The 14,683-nt window shown below is 39.0% G+C and overlaps 1 protein-coding gene and 1 pseudogene across 4 annotated transcripts in view; one reads left to right on the top strand and one right to left on the bottom strand.

The window, feature by feature from the left end:
• The window catches only part of ENOX2 (ecto-NOX disulfide-thiol exchanger 2), a 291,824-nt gene that overhangs the window by 256,070 nt on the left and 21,071 nt on the right, over positions 1-14,683 (top strand). The gene's annotated exons all lie outside the window — the stretch shown is intronic.
• LOC112616318 lies at positions 10,925-11,531 on the bottom strand (annotated as a pseudogene).

Here is a 14,683-nt window from a genome sequence, read left to right as displayed (position 1 = left end):
GAAAAAATGCTCATCATCACTGGCCATCAGAGAAATGCAAATCAAAACCACAATGAGATACCATCTCACACCAGTTAGAATGGCGATCATTAAAAAGTCAGGAAACAACAGGTGCTGGAGAGGATGTGGAGAAATAGGAACACTTTTACACTGTTGGTGGGATTGTAAACTAGTTCAACCATTATGGAAAACAGTATGGCGATTCCTCAAGGATCTAGAACTAGATGTACCATATGACCCAGCCATCCCATTACTGGGTATATACCCAAAGGATTATAAATTATGCTGCTATAAAGACACATGCACACGTATGTTTATTGCAGCACTATTCACAATAGCAAAGACTTGGAATCAACCCAAATGTCCATCAGTGACAGATTGGATTAAGAAAATGTGGCATATATACACCATGGAATACTATGCAGCCATAAAAAAGGATGAGTTTGTGTCCTTTGTAGGGACATGGATGCAGCTGGAATCCATCATTCTTAGCAAACTATCACAAGAACAGAAAACCAAACACCGCATGTTCTCACTCATAGGTGGGAACTGAACAATGAGATCACTTGGACTCGGGAAGGGGAACATCACACACCGGGGCCTATCATGGGGAGGGGGGCGGGGGGAGGGATTGCATTGGGAGTTATACCTGATGTAAATGACGAGTTGATGGGTGCAGCACACCAACAAGGCACAAGTATACATATGTAACAAACCTGCACGTTATGCACATGTACCCTACAACTTACAGTATAATAATAATAAATAAATTAAAAAAAAAAAATAAAATAAAATAATTGGTGAGGCCATATATGTACACACTGGCTGATTATCAGCCCTGTGGCTACAGGATTTTCTGTGGTTTTCACTTATACATACCTTGCATTGAAGTGCCTAATTAAAAGTGGACTTTCTTTTCCAAAAAGCAGTGGGTATTTAGGCAGCTCTAACCTAGTATAGTCAGAACCTCACTGTGAGACAGAGGCCATGTTATAGGTCCTTAGTGGGACCCATAGGGCAAACTTTTTGAACAACTGATAATACCCTCCCCTTCAATTTCATAATAAACTATCTTGGATGGGAGAATTACCATTGCAGATAATAAAATAGCCAGAAGACTACTATTTTTGGGCAAACCATTCCAGACAATCTTAGGAGTCAGATTATAGGAAGTTACAATGGAAAAGCCACTGGACCTAAAGTTGAAACACCTGAGTTCTAGTCCAAACTCTGTCCTTCTTGACCTAGGAGGAACTTCTTCCTCACTGAGCCTCAGCTTCCACACTTGTAAGGAGTACATTATAAAAACCATTTAACGGCCAGGCGCCGTGGCTCAGGCCTATAATCTCAGCACTTTGGGAGGCCGAGGCGGGTGGATCACCTGAGTTCAGGAGTTTGAGACCAGCCTGACCAAAACGGCGAAACCCTGTCTCTACTAAAAATACAAAAAATTAGCTGGGCGTGGTTGTGCATGCCTGTTATCCCAGCTACTCGGAAGGCTGAGGCAGAAGAATCCCTTGAACCTGGGAGGTGGACATTGCAGTGAGCAGAGGTCGCACCATTGCACTCCAGCCTGGGCAACAAGAGCAAAACTCCGCCTCAAAACAAACAAACATGAAAACATCTAACAGGGATTTTCTGATGGTTAAATGAGTTCATCCACTTATTTAATAACTATTACATGCTAAGCACTATGCTAGAGATTGGAGATATAGTTGTATACTGTTCCTAAGGTATGTGTGTGTATGTGTGTGTGTGTGTGTGTGTGTGTAAACAAGAGAGAGAGATTGTAATTCAAATCTGAATTTCCTGGTTCCAGTGCTTGTATAGTGAAGTCAGCAGCTCTATAGCCACTTGAGTGGTCTTAGAATTTTCACTCCATGAACAGAAACTCTGAAGGAAAGAAAAACACCAAGTCAGACTTTGAAAAAGATATTCATTAGCTATTACATCTGAATTTTTTCTATTTTTGCTATATGTTTGAACCCTAAACATACAAACTGCTATCTATATTGAATAAACTCTTTGTAATCAGTGGTTATCTAGCATTTTCAGGATAGTTAACTAATTACTGCAAATAAATACTGTAAACTTATAGCCAAAGTAAACAAAGAGTCGAATAAGAATTGAACTATTCAAATTATTTAAGTGCTTAGCTATGATGTTTTATAGCTGATTAGTCTTTCACTTGTATGATTGTTTACACCTCAGTATCTACAGTATTGTACACAGTGTTTATCCAGTGTTGCCATGAAATAAATGCTACCGTAAGTTTGAGCATCCACTTGATAAATTGCTGAGTTTGTGGAGTTATTGGGGGAGGAGAGGGGTATATGGAAGATTCAGATTGAACACACTTACTAGAGTTATATAATTGCATTTTGCTTCTGTATCTCTTTTGAGTTAAAAGCTGTATTGGCTACTGCACAGAATCTTATTCGTTTAGAGACTGGAAACTCCCTGACAGATCATCTTATAGCTATTTTCTTTCCTGTTCCACATGCCAGGATGCTGCTTTGTCAAATAAAGCTATCTACAATAGACTTAATGGAGCTTACCAAATAGCTTTTCTCCCAGAAGGTTTCAATTCATTTTAATTCAAGGACTTTTGTGCATTTTTCTTCCCCTCGATTGTATCTAATTCTGTTATCTCGCTTCTATAGTACTCAACTGCAGAAATCCCGCTCAATGTGAGCCAGTGTAAAGGTCCTCAGTTTTTATCTAAAGCAGCTACATGTTTTAGCTATCATTTGGTTCCAATTAAAAGCTTAAGCAACTAGATCTCAGAGTTGTTTTTTTCCTCTGTCCATGCCACCAAACTTGAATTGTAGGAGCCTATGGCATGTTTCTGGTTAGATTTTACTTCCCAAAGAAAGTAAAACCAGCCTAGAAGTCTCAGTTATCTTTCCTTGGACTGCCACAAAATTTCTGTTATTTGAGAGACTCTGTATTAGCCAGCCCATATTTGTGATGCAGTACTTTAAATACTCTTGCCATGGAAGAAAGGACTGATGTACACAAAGCAATCTATTGAAGAGGGAGAATCACATCAAAGCAAATCATGATACTGTAAAACTATTTCATTATCTTGTTAGCCATGATGGAAAGTACTGTACCCAGTAAACATAAGAAAAGCTGTTCCCTGTCAACACCCATCTTCTGCTCTCTTTACTTAGACTAGTGGTTCTCAGACGTGGTATACTGAAGAATCATTTGGGTTACCTTTACAAATTCAGATGTCTAAGCTGCAGAATCTGATCCAATAGGATTGTAATAGGGTTGAGGAATCTGCATTTTATCAGCCATCCTAAATGATTTTGATGCTCGTGGTCTGGGAAGCACATTTGGAAAATATTGACTTAGACTAATTCTCCTTCATTGTTCTGGCCAAAGTTTTCTGTTCCCTTGATATTAATCTAATCTCATTCTTCCTCCCCCACCTTTTATTTTCCATTATTGCCACTTTAAGAGTTTGGCCAATTAATTAACAAGCACTATGTCCTATAAGCTGATGGAGATAGAGATATAAATATGTGTAAATCCACACAAAATTTTAGAAATACCACTTGCTGCTAACATGGAAGGTACTGATTAGAATGCAGCAGGGCAAGAGATATCAGGTGTGGGCCAGAGTTGTCACAGTCAGTGAAAAATTGATCAGGTCCTCGAAAGATGAACAGGTATAGATGATAGGAAGGAAGATAAGAAAGCATCTTGATGGTGGGGGGAAGGGAGGGAGTAAAAGGATCGGGGCTCAAAGAGGAAAATAAGCATGATGTATATAGGGGACAAAAGACTGAGTAGAGTAGATGGGTCCAAATTATGGAGGGCTATGTATGCCAACCTTAGACTTCGCATAGTAAGCAATATGCCACTGTAAGCACATCTTGTCCGTGGCACTAATATGATGAAAGCAACATGAATTATACATTTTAAGAGATAATCTTCAATTAAGAGAGTCTAACCAGATACTTTTACAGGAAGTGAGATGTAAAATGATGAGGGTGGGACCAGAGTGAAGGCAAGAGGAACTGAGACAAAAATGGTAGAAGAAAAGGAGGCAGTGGATTCAATGAGATTAAAGATGCTAGGAGTCATTTTCAAGGAATATACCTAAGTCTTTAGTGCCAGATTGGATATAGATGATTAAGAAAAGGAAAGAGCCAGGAATGAATCTGTGTTTTCTAGTCTGAGAGATTGGAGACCTGTTGGTTGTATTGGTTCACTAGAGATGTCATAACAAAGTACCACAAAGTGGGTTGCTTAAATGACAGAAATGTATTGTCTCACAGTTCTGGAAGCTAGAAATCTGAGATCAAGATTTCAGCAGGGTTAGCTCCTTGTGAGGGAGAATCTGTTCCATTCCTGTCTCCTAGTTTCTGGTCATTTTCCAGCAATCTCTGGTGTTCCTTGTCTGGTAGATGCATCATCCCAATTTCTGCCTTCATGTTTACATGGTGTTCTCCCTGTGTGCATGCCTGTTTCTATGTCCAAATTTCCTCTGTCAATAAGGATATCAATCATATCAAGTTAGTACCCACCATAATGACCTCATTGTAATTTGACTACCTCGTAAAGAACCTGTTTCCCAATAAACCAGATTCTGAGAGCTTCAACATATCTTTTTTGAGAGGACACAATTCAAACCGTAACAGTAGAACTGACAGAAATGGACTGATGGATGGGTCTGATTTCCAGAATATGATGAGATGAACTGGAGATAGTAGATCATTGAGAAATGGGCAGAAGGGATTTGTATTCAAATTAGAGTTGAAGAAACTAGAAGGAATAGTAGATGGTAGTGAAGAGGTATTGGCTGAAGCCCTGAGAAAATTATTAAAGGAGTATGAAAAGCAAGTGAAAGAAGAGCAAAAGGTTGAATATAGAATTGGGGGGGCTACCCACAATAAGGGAGAAGGAAAGAAAGAGGAGTTTGCAGAGGAGTTAGAAAAAAAGCAGTTCTGAGAGGGTGGAAGAAAACTAGAAACAAATTGGGTTGTGGAAACCAAGAAAAGCTTTTATAGAAGTAAGTAGTCATTGACATTAACAGATGTTACAAAGAAAATCGGAATTGAGAGAAACAGTGCTGGGCAAGAGCTATTTTAGTAGAGTGATAGAGGTAGGGCCAGAATATATGACATTAATAAAATAAAGTAAACAAAGACCGTAGGTCAAGAAGTTGGGTACTAAGCAAAAGGAAATATGGATATTACAAACGGCAACGAGAATCGATGAAGTTAAGGATTTTTGTTGTTGTTGTTGTTGTTGTTGTTCAATAAAAAGGAAGGAGGCAATGGAGAGTATGAGACTGAAGATGCTAGAAAATAAAAGAGTACTTACGGAAGCGGAATCTTTGAAAAAAAGAAAGGGAAAGGATCCATATTCAAGTGGCGTTTACTTTAGAGAGGAGAGAGCCCTCTTTCTCTGAGACAAGAGAGGGGAAGCTGAAAGTGTGTAGGTAGCCCAGTCTTCTCCATATACCAACAGATTGTTTATTAATCACAAAAATGATTTGGATATGAGACCACGAGGAGAAGGGAACTGATTTGGAATAAATGCTATGGGCAGTATGGAAGGAAGAAATCAGTGAGAGGTGAGAGATCCATCAGCAAGGGCCAACATGAGTGTGTATTGATCTAGTTGCCTAGCTCTACAACTTCCTATAAGAGTTCTCTGTGGCCCAGGATAAGAGAGAGTGGAGTCAAGTGACTGTGAGTTGGGGATTGGCATGGTAAGCCTGGCCAAAGGTTTTCAGGAAGCTGAAGCAATACAAGGCACTAAGGAGTTTGCACTGGGATCTATTCAGCCAGAAAGCAGCTAATGAACTAGCTTAGTGAAGTTGGCCACTCTGTGAGATTAAAGATCCCAGCAAGGAAAGAGAGCAGTCTTGGGGTGATGAGAGGCAGTGAGGAAAATGGCAGATGAGGATTCTATGTTTGAGGTGGGAATTTAGAGATCTAAGAGGGGTAACAATGAGGTTCCAGGTGCATCCATGCTGGCAGAAGCCTGATTAGAATGGAGACAATAACCTGTAGAGGCAAAGGAAAGCAAGGCATTGTGAGGTCGGGAAACTCACTTGAGATTTTTTACCTGAGCTGACCTGCAACCACCCCAATAGGTCTTATTCATATCATTTCCTGCCCTTTCTTCCCACTCTTTGTTCTTTTCAGCTTTTTCCCTTTGCGAATCTCTGCAACTCAAACTTTCTTATGAGCCTTGAGTGGAATGTTACCCGTTCTTCCTTCTATAATTTTGTAACATTTTTGGCATCTCCTGTAATTAAGCTTTAAAAGGGTGGCTGACTCCCTGAATTTACTTCTACTAATTTTTTTTCTTGTTTTCTTTATACCATTGAAGAGACTCAGGCACTAATTTTTTTAATGGCACAAAATCATTTTTGATCTTTTGTTGTACAGAAACATGTCTGGGATTTTGCTGTTAGTGGCTCCTCTAAAAAGAGGAGTTCACAGCTGCCTTCATACTTTCATATTGCCATGATGAACTGGCAGCCTTCAGATCTGAGGAACAATTGTCATAAAGAGAAACATTTTCCCCACATAGGAAATAGTCATAAAGGAGAAGCCAAGAACTAATGATGGCAGGATATGAATACATTCACTGTACTATGCTCTTTAGTATCGGGACTGATGGATTCACCTACTCAAACATATTATTAAAAGGTAATATTGAACTTTTCAATGTTCTGGCAATGTACAAAGAACTTCAACTTCAGAAATGGGCCCAATTAATATTAAGTCTGTGAAAGGAAAGACTTGGTGTCCTCATTAAAATGACAAAAAACCCTCATTTCAGAGAGTGGGAACTATATTTTGTAGGTAAGGTCCCCTCAGTAGCATTACAGGCGATCGCATTTTCTTTTGCTTGGTGACAGGTCCACACTGAGAAGATTATTATCTGCTCCCACTTGGCTGCAGGTATCTATCACTGCTCATCAGCATGCCCTTTCCCCCAGGACAAAAGCAGTCTCTCCTCCTCATTTTCTCAGAGGGAAAATATTTTTACATTTAAACTGGAGAATACACCTCTAATCATTCTCCTAGATCTCTGCCCTTTTCTCTTCCATGTATCTCCATGTGACATGTAGAACATGAGCATAATTACTGACCTGCAGTACAAGAAGAAATAAAAGGAGGAAAATGAAATATCACTATTTCATATTGAGCCGTGTGGACTGCCAGAGGACAAACATGCAAACCAAAGCAGAAATAAATAATTGTTAATCTGTAGGAGTCACTTGATTTACAGAGTAACCTGTGTACTATTCAGCCAAACTCCAGCTCAAGATACTGTCCTTGGTACTCACCCCACAAGCAAATCAAATATTTCTTCCTCTGTTTGGCAGATAGTTAGTATGCCTTTTTCTATAGAGTTTTGTATATAAAAATAATCTTCACTCTTAGCATCTTCTTTTGATGTTGTGGTTGTTAGTGCTTGTCTGATGAAAAGTATCCCAACCACTGGAAAAGATGGCAAGGATAGATATTATTTGGAGTGCTTGGAATCCAAAAGACACAAAATCTGCATAACAACAAGAATTAAAATTAATAATAAAATCAATCATAAAATGAGTATGTCATGCCAAAGATCTTTTTGTAAGTTTTTAAAACTAAAGTGCAAGGTTTAAAACTGCTGTATCAGGACCATTGCATGGCCATCCACAGAAAACAAATGTGGATGCTAAGAACACCTCAACAACACTGGTAGTAGAAGATATTTCTAACCAGAACCCTTCCTATCACATTGCCACTTTCTGCTTTGGATAGATAATCTGACCACAGCAGCCTACATCAGTACATACTAGTTTTAGGAAAACCCCCATGTTCAAGGAATTGAATTAAACCCAGCACCTCTCTAAAGGCAGCTTCCTTTTAGGAGTAGGGAATGTTTTCACACTAATACAGGTTTATATATATATATATATATATTTGTCTTAGTCCATTTTATGTTGCTGTAAAGGAATACCTAAGACTGGGTAATTTATAAAGAAAAAAGGTTTATTTGACTCACAATTCTGAAGGCTGGAAAATTCAAGATTGAGTATTTACATCTGGTAAGAGCCTCAGGCTGCTTCCACTCATGGCAGAAGGTAAAGGGGAGCCAGTGTAGGCAGAGATCATATGGTGAAAGAGGAAGCAAGAGGATAGGGGAGGTGTCAGGCTTTTTTATTTTATTTTATTTTTGAAATGGAGTCTCGCACTGTCGCCAGGCTGGAGTGCTGTGGCGCGATCTTGGCTCACTGCAACCTCTGACTCACTGGTTCGGGATTCTCCTGCCTCAGCCTCCCCGGTAGCTGGGATTACAGGCACACGCCACCATGCCCAGCTAATTTTTGTATTTTTAGTAGAGATGGGGTTTCATGTTGGCCATAATGGTCTCAATCTCCTGACCTCGTGATCCACCCACCTCGGCCTCCCAAAGTGCTGGGATTACAAGCATGAACTGAGCCACCAAGCCCAGCCAGGCTGTTTTTAACAACTAATAGAGTGAGAATGCATCCCCCTCCCCAGGAAGGGCATTAATCTATTCATGAGAGATCCACCCTTATGACCTAAACACCTCCCACTAGGCTCAACACCACCACATTAGGGATCAAATTTCAATATGGGTTTTGCTGAGGAAAAATAAATCATAACCAAACCACAGCAATATTTCATCTTTGTAATGCACAAGTTCTTTCCATTCATTATTTAGAGGATGAATCTTCTCTTTGAAATTCCTTTAGATAAACCCTTCTTTCACCATTTATAGCTAATAATTTTTATGGTTTAATTTCTTTTTTTTTTTTTGGAGACAGAGTTTCACTCTTGTTGCCCAGGCTGGAGTGCAATGGTGTAATCTCAGCTCACCGCAACCTCTGCCTCCTGGGTTCAAGGGATTCTCCTGCCTCACCCTCCCGAGCAGCTGGGATTACAGGCATGTGCCACCACAGCCAGCTAATTTTGTATTTTTAGTAGAGACAGGTTTCTCTGTGTTGGTCAGGCTGGTCTCAAACTCCTGACCTCGGGCCTCCCAAAGTGCTGGGATTACAGGCATGAGCCACTGCACCCGGCCAGTTTAATTTCTGTCACTTTTTTTTTACTTTCTTCTACCCAAAGTTCTTCCCTATAAGTAATTAAGCAAATTCATATCTTTGTCAAATTGCCTTTTAACTTTCTTATACATTTAATATACAAATTGTAAATTTGATCCATTTTTTATTTTTATTTTTTCATGTCAGAGTTTGATTTAGTCCTGCTGCAAACACATGGAATCTGAAAAGTTTAATGCAAACGGAATAGATTTCTTGGGATCTAATATTTTTTAAATTGCCTGATAGCTTACCCTCTAAGAAAACTTATTTAAGAGAGGCAAATTATTTTGGGAAATGAGTATAAGAGGTAGTAGTAGGAAGTTAAGGAAAATCACCACTACATATTGCGGAAATGTATTGGAACGCAAATATGGCCCAAAGAAAAAGCTCCACTGAAAAAAAATGTTGAATTCTGACCGTAGAACTAGCACCCTGCTCCCAGGTCAATAATTTGAACAAAAAAAATAAAAAAGACCTTGCTCAATCCTGAGGTTAGTGAAGGAATATAGGAGAGTTGTGTGTTAATGTGACTCCTGAAATCAAAGAGCAGTACTATTCAAAGGGCATAATGTCTTGATCTCAGGATCAAATATTCTAGACCTTGAGTCGAATAATCTGCATTACAGTAGAAAAATGGGGAGTGCTTTATGCATGTGGATTGAGGGCACACCAGCAACCTACATGTGCAGCATTCTCTAAGCCATAATGACCATTCTCATCTCCCACTCAGGGCAGGAATAAGACTCTTCTCTTGCAGCACTCTGATAAGTTGGGTTTCTTCTTCTTCTTTGCAAATAATAGGGAAACTAAACATTTATACCTATTGCACCCCCGAAGCTGAAAGCAATAAAGAATGAACACATACAGCAGGCTGTTAGATGCATCTCTGTTTAGGAATTGCCTCAACATTGGGTTTCTATTGACAGAACAGAGGAAGTTGCCTCTGACTTTCCTGAGGCTCCCATTGTACCCTGGCTTAGCAGCCCACAGTTAATTTTAAGTGGCAAAAGAAAATTCCTCCAGGATAAAAAGTTAGATTTCTACTAAAACAGTGTTCTCCATAGGGTATATGAGCACATTCAACTGTCACTAGAAAAGAACCTGAGGGCGGACACACGGTGCCTACTGCTAGAAATCTTGCAGTTAGATTAGAATGGAAGAGTGTCTGAGTTTTTAGGTAATTTTAGACGTCAGGATATGGCTGACAGGTTATGTTCAGGGCCTACGCTTGATACTCTCAAAATACAAACAAAAATAACTGCCTAGAGAGAACATCCACGTCCTAAAAGACAAAACATTTTATCTGGGTGAAGGGATGACTTAACTCATGAAACTTGAGAACACAGAACAAAAACAAAAATAGTTTCCTTGAACATATTCAACTAGAAGGGCAAGGCATTTTCCTACATAAAACATTATAATTTTCCCAGTACTCCAAAGGTTTTCCAATAAATAATTTTTCAGTGAAAAGGCCTGGATCAAACCTAGAAGTGACACCAGTCCCCGACAAACACAAGTCACAGGTCCCTGTGCAGGTCTCAGGGTCGAGTCGTCCAAGAACACCAACACTGCCATGAGCCTGGCCTGTGGTTTCATCTTTCTCAAAGGGACCAGCTGGAGGGTCCAAGCTGCTTTACAGAAGAGTTCTATCTGGTAAGCCCAGGTGGTGAACAAAGCCAAAGATGACAACATAAGAAGTGGTCAAAGGCAAGGTTTCCTAGCGCTGCCTTTGTCTTCTTCCCACGGCCTGGCCTGAGTGCTGAAGCTGGGCCCCAGGAGGAGAGTTCTTCAGTGGGGCCTGCTCACCCAGGCTGGAGCAAGTCCACTGACCTGTCATGCAGGGAAGAGCTCTGGCAGGCTTTCTCCATAGCAGTACTTTGCTATGGGGTCCCAGTCGGTGTTCTCATGCTGCAGGCTCTGGGATGAGGTCCTGCTTTTGACCAGGCACAACTCCAAGTGATCTTTGACTGCCATAGAGAGGTTCTGGAATGCCACAGCTGCCCGATTGAGGAAGTGCTCCAGGAGAAGTTGCTTGCTGGGCTGCAGGCAGCCGGAGACACAGTACTCAGCAGCCATTTGACCAGCAGCCATCGCAGCAGTACTGCTTTGTGCTAGAGACATTGACGTTACAGCAGCCATTCACCAGCAAATCCTTCCTCTCACAAACGTAGCTGAGTTCATCTGTGATGAGGTGTTTCCCTTTAATGGAGTTGCGGCACTGATTGCTGGGAGGACTGCTATTGCCGAAGTTAAACTGCACTTTCCACGGGATGGGCTGATCAGGGTCTTGAACCTGCAGGGGAATTCCCATCCCTCACTGCCCTCTCCTCCTGCTTGGAGGTGCTGCTGAGGAAGTAGACAAGCGCAGCCCAAAGACCAGGGCGAGAACCCACTTCTTCCGCAGAAGCCGGCGCCACACCATGGCCGCCAAGTTCACCATCCCAGCGCGGATGTGGGGTGCGGCGGCCAGGGCATGAAACGCAGCAGGCCCCGCCCTTGGGTGCCGGGCAGCCCCATCCCTCCAGGCGGGCGCGGGCGCCAGGGCCTGCGGCCCAGTCTGCTTTAATCCGTTTTAAAAATGTCTCTTTTTCTGGGTTTTGTGTTCTGTTAGTAATCAAAAAAGGTATAAACTACAAATGTTTCCATTAATTTGGCGTGTAAACAATAGAAACTAGTGGGATCATATTTTTTAAACTATAGTCATAAGCCTGAAACTTGATTTTCTAAATTGTATTTTCTGGACTACATTGAAACTAGTGTTATTGACCTCTTTAATACCTATGGAAAACCTACCATAATTATTTGGTTCTCATTAAAAATAAGGTTGAGGAGATGGCTCAAAATAAAAGCCGCAAGGCTTTTTACCTAATTTATGTCTACCCTTACACAATTTTTTGCTTTCCACTTCATTCTACCTTTCATTCTAAAGGTACTCAATGAATGTTTGTTGAGTGAATGAAAATCTGATTAAATATTTTGAAATAGGCTTTATGATTTTTGAACTTGAAAATGTGCCCTAAACCATAAATAATTACATACAACCTAAGTTTCCTTCATTTTTTAAATTAATAAGTTTCTTTTTTAGAGCAGCTTATGTTCACAGCAAAATCAAATGGAAAGTGGAGAGTTCCCATATAATCTCTGTCCCTGTAGAAGCACAGTATCCCCCACTATCAACATCCTCCACCAAAATGGTACATTTTGTTATAATTGATTACAATTTGTTACTATTGATGAACCTACATTAACATATCATCATTACCTAAAGTTTATAGTTTACATTAGGGTTCATTCTTGGTCTTGTATATTCTTTGAGTTTTGACAAATTTAAAATGGTGTGTATCCACCATTGTTGTATCATACAGAATAGTTTCACTGCCCTAAAAATCCTCTGTGCTCCCCCTTGTCATCCCTTCCTCTTCACTAATCACTGGCAATGACTAATCTTTTTACTATCTCCAGTAAAAAGTTTTGCCTTTTCCAGAATATTATATAGTTGTAATCCTATAGTATGTAGCCTTTTCAGATTGGCTTTTTTCACTTAGTAATATACATTTAATTTTCTTTCATGTCTTTTCATGGCTTGATGGCTCATTTCTTTTTATCACTGAATAATATTCCATTGTCTGGATGTACTGCAGTTTATCCATTCACTTACTGAAGAACATCTTCATTGCTTCCAACTTTTAGCAATTATGAATAACGCTGCTGTAAACATCCATGTGCAGATTTTTGTGTGGACACAAGTTTTTAGTTCATTTGGATAAATGCTAAGGAGCATGATTGCTGGATAGTATGATAAGAGTATGTTTAGTTTTGTAAGAAACTGACAAACTGTCTGCTTACTTTGCATTTGTTTAATTTGTTCTTCTTGTTTTAGTTTCCTAAGGTAAAAGCTTAGATTATTAATGTTAGAACTTTCTTTATGTCTAATAGATGGATTAAATGCTATAAATTTCCCGCATAAGTACTGCTTTCACTGCATTTCACAAATTTTAATAACTTGTATTTTCATTTTCATTTATTTTAAAATACTTGTAAATTTTTCTTGAGATTTCTTTTTTAATCTGTGTGTTACTTAGAAGTATACTGTTCAAACTCCATGTATTTAGGGAATTTCCAGCTATCTTTCTGTTACTGATTTCTAATTTACTTCCATTGTGATCTGAGAACATACATTGTAAAATTTCTCTTCTTTTACTTTTTAAGGTGTGCTTTATGGCCCATAATGTGGTCTCTCTTGGTTAAACTTCCATGTGAGTTGAGAAGAATGTGTAATCTGCTTTTATTAGATGAAATAGTCTATACATGGTAATTATATACAGTGGTTTGATGGTGGTGTTCAGTTCAACTGTGTCATTACTGATTTCTGTTTGCTGGATCTGTCCATTTCTGATAGAAGGGAGCTAAACTCTCCAACTGTAATAGTAGATTCATGTATTTCTCCTTGCAGTTCTATCAGTTATTCGCTTGTGTATTCTAATGCTCTGTTGTTAGGCTCATAAACAGTATTGGTATGTCTTCTTGGAGTATTAACCCCTTCAATAGTATGCAATGCCCCTCTTACTCCCTGATAAATTTCATTGCTCTGAAATCAACTCTGTCTGAAATTAATATAGCCACTTCCACTTTCTTTTAATTAGTGTTAAAATGGCATATCTTTCTCCATCTTTTTACTTTTAATCTATATGCACCCTATATTTAAAGTGGATTTCTTGTAGACAACCTATGGTTAGGTCTTATTTTTTAATCCACACTGACATCCGTCTTTTAATTGGTATACTTAGACAATAATTTTTAAAGTGATTATTGATATAGTTGCATAAATATCTACCATATTTGTTGCTATTTTCTTTTGGTTACCCTTGTTTTTTGTTTCTAGTTTTGTCTTCTGTACTTGTTCCGCCTTTGTATTTTTAATTGAACATATTATATTATTCGATTATTTTCTCCTTTATCATATCATTTATACTTCTTTTTTCACATTTGTTGGTGGTTGCCGTAGATTATATACATTTACAATTAATTCAAGCCCACTTTCAAATAATGCTATACCATTTCATGCGTACTACAAGTATCTTATAATAACAAAATGCTCCTGATTCTCCCCTTCCACTTCTTGTATCATTGCTGTCATTTTTTTTTCACTTGTCCATAAGCATACATAAATACATACAGGAATACTTCACCTCACAGATATTACAGGTTCCGTTTCAGACCATTGCAATAAAGCTAATATTGCAATAAAGCAAGTCATATGAATTACTTGGTTTCCCAGTTCATATAAAAGTTGTCTACATTATACTGTAGTCTTTTAAACATAATGCCTAAAAAAATGTACATACCTTAATTTTAAAAGACTGTATTGCTAAAAAAAAATATGCTATCATCTGAGCCTTCAGCAAGTTGTAATCTTTTTGCTGGGGGAGAATTTTGCCTTTATGTGGATGGCTGCTGACTGATCAAGTTGGTGGTTGCTGAAGGTTGATGTGACTGTGGCAATTTCTTCAAATAAGGCAATAATGTATACTGCATCAATTGACTCTTCTTTTCATTAAAGATTTAGCTATAGTATGTAATGCTGTTTGATAG

The sequence above is a fragment of the Theropithecus gelada genome, chromosome X, assembly GCF_003255815.1.
Source record: "Theropithecus gelada isolate Dixy chromosome X, Tgel_1.0, whole genome shotgun sequence".
NCBI classification, from domain to species: domain Eukaryota; kingdom Metazoa; phylum Chordata; class Mammalia; order Primates; family Cercopithecidae; genus Theropithecus; species Theropithecus gelada.
Note: the sequence above shows the minus strand (reverse complement) of the source record. Positions and strands in the feature narration are given on the sequence as shown.